We start from the raw sequence: 2,503 nt of genomic DNA on the forward strand, positions 1-2,503 counted from the left end.
AGGCCGAACCGGAGGGGTACCAGCCGCTTGGGTGACACAGAGACCCCTTCAAAGCAAACAGATGCCGAGAATGCCAGCACGAGCAATGCTGTGTGACAGCTTGATCCTCGTCCCCAGCATTGATCACCACTGCCAGGAACAGGCTGGTGTTGCCTCTTCCTCCACTCCCCGTGGCCTCTGCTGCTGAGACCGGCTCAAGGTCCATCTGCAGAGATATCCAGAATGTTGGCTTTTCCAGGTTTAGAATCACGGCCACGGCTGCATCCCTGAAAAAGCACATATACGCACACGGATTAGGGAGGAAGGATTTGCTGCTCACCGTGGGAGCGATGTTTACTGTGGCTGTAGTCTGACGGTTTGTGTCTCTCCACGTTCCTATGTTGAGTTCCCAAGGTGATGGGACTAGTGCCCTTAGGAAAACGGCCTGAGAAAGCTCTCCAGCCCCTTCCACCCTGTGAGGCCCCAAGGAAAAGTCTGCGACCCAGAACTTGGTCCACATCATCCCAGACTCGAACATTCCAGAACTGTGAGAAGGAAACTCCTGTTGTTTGGAAGTTACCCAGTCTGTGGTGCTGTTACAACAGCCCAGTGGGCAAAGGAATTCCGTCGTGTAGCTGACCGTGGAAGGCTCCCCCCGTGCAGGCACTGGGCCCACAGCATGGTGCCTCCTATGTCACGGTCACAGAGATCTCACACCTGCTGTCCTCCCGGTCCCGGGCATGGCTTGTCTTTTCTCACCTGTGCACCGTTGCTCCTGCTTTTCCCACCGCCTGACATGCTTTCCCCATCCTGTCTTCCCATGCTCGAGTTTGGCTCTCCCTTGTATGGGAGAGGAGCCCCAAAGGAACAGGGCTTTGCTTTCCTGATCGCTTCCATGCTCTTCTATCCTTCTGGGATTCACCGTGGTCTGGGAGAATGCTTACCCCCCATCCTGGTCCCAGTCAGAAGAACTCCACTGGGGTCTTGATTCTGACAGTCACTCAGTGTGACCGTGCCGAGCCACCTGCTGGTTGCTGGATCAGAAACTCTAGTCCCCCCTCTGAAATGCAGGGGAAGATCACGCCTGGCCATCCTATGGGGGAGTTTGAAGTCAAAATTAAATAATCTACCATGAATATATAAATACCTACTAGAATTGCTAAAGAGAGGAAAAAGCAAAGCAGAACTGACAACATCAAGTGCTGGCAAGGGCATGGACCAGCCCTCCTGACGCTTTGCTGGAGGGATGCAAAATGGTACAGCTACTTTCCGAAAACAGCAGGACAGCTTTTTAGAAAGTTAAACATATGCTTAGCATATGACCCGATAATCTCCCTCCTAGGTTCTTACCCAAGAACCTAGAGTTCTTCCTATTGTCATAAAACCTGACTGTACCTACTGCCATGAAAACTAGGATGTGAATATTTATATGAGGCTTTATTTGTAATCACCAAATACCAGAAGCAACTTCCATGCACTTTGGCTGGGAGGAAACAACTGTGGTAGACCCACACGATGGAACACAGGACATGCTAGAAGAGGTAATACTAGAGGAACAGAAAACGGAGCAGTGGTTGCCAGGGGCTGGATATGGGGATAAGTGTTGATAACGAAGGGGTCCCCTGGGTTCCCAGACTATTCCACCAACATAGAATCCTATCAGGCATGGCTTCCTAGGCGACCCCCTGGGCTCCCACACCTGTGGAACGGGGGTGTGCTGCCCCCGGGCTGGGCACCCCTCTCCGCCTTCTGTACCCCTACAAGAGCATCAAGATGTGGAGACTAGTTTCGAGACTCCTCTGCGTCGTGAGGCTCAGCGATGCTGTGGGATGGAGGGTTCATTCGCATTTCAGCCTTCAGATTGAAGGCGCAGTGGGATAAAGAATACCTTTTCTGAATGAGTCCTTCCTGGGGTCCTGAGCCTTCCGCTCCCCGCTCTGCAGAGGCCCACCCGCCATGACCTTTGTCTGGAGGTCGGGCCCTCTCTGGGCTCACCCCCGTAACCCCGCGTGAGTCTGCTGCGCTGAGCTGGCCATGATTTCTTGGGATCCTTCCTCCTCCAGCCGTTCGTGCCTTATGCTGGGCTCCCCTCCCGACGGAGATGACTTCAGGCCCAGGGAATGCCAGGCTGGAGGCTGATTCAATTAAGGGGGGAAAGAAGAGCCTTGTGAAGCCACAGGGCAGGCGTGTCACCACACTGACCCCTCAGAGGCTGGGGATAATGGGGCGCGGTGCCGGGAGGAGGCTGGGGCTGGCCCCTGCAAACCTGATTACGGGCTCTCTGGCCGTCTCCTGCCTGCGTCTCTCAGAGAGAGCAGTCTTTATTCCCCCAGGCAGGTCCCGGACAGGCAGGTTTAAATTGAACCAGGCCCTGGTCCCTGGCTCAGAATGGGCCATTCACTGGCCCCGCCGTCCACTAGCAAAACAGAGCCTTACACCATATGGCCGTGCGGGGAAATCAGGCGGCCGGGTGGCCAGGAGCCAGGCTTTGCGGCAGCCTGCGCACACCAGCTCAGAACGGCTG

The 2,503-nt window shown here is 55.0% G+C and overlaps 1 long non-coding RNA gene across 1 annotated transcript; it reads right to left on the minus strand.

The window, feature by feature from the left end:
* Window positions 1-223: 223 nt before the first annotated feature.
* Window positions 224-2,006, minus strand: LOC132022213 (uncharacterized). Its single transcript, XR_009405545.1, has 3 exons — window positions 1,868-2,006; window positions 924-1,072; window positions 224-266 (listed from the first exon to the last, which is right to left on the minus strand). It is a non-coding gene; the product is annotated as an uncharacterized LOC132022213 (long non-coding RNA).
* Between the last annotated feature and the right edge of the window lie 497 nt (window positions 2,007-2,503).

Source organism: Mustela nigripes, chromosome 7, assembly GCF_022355385.1.
Source record: "Mustela nigripes isolate SB6536 chromosome 7, MUSNIG.SB6536, whole genome shotgun sequence".
In the NCBI taxonomy this organism is placed as follows: domain Eukaryota; kingdom Metazoa; phylum Chordata; class Mammalia; order Carnivora; family Mustelidae; genus Mustela; species Mustela nigripes.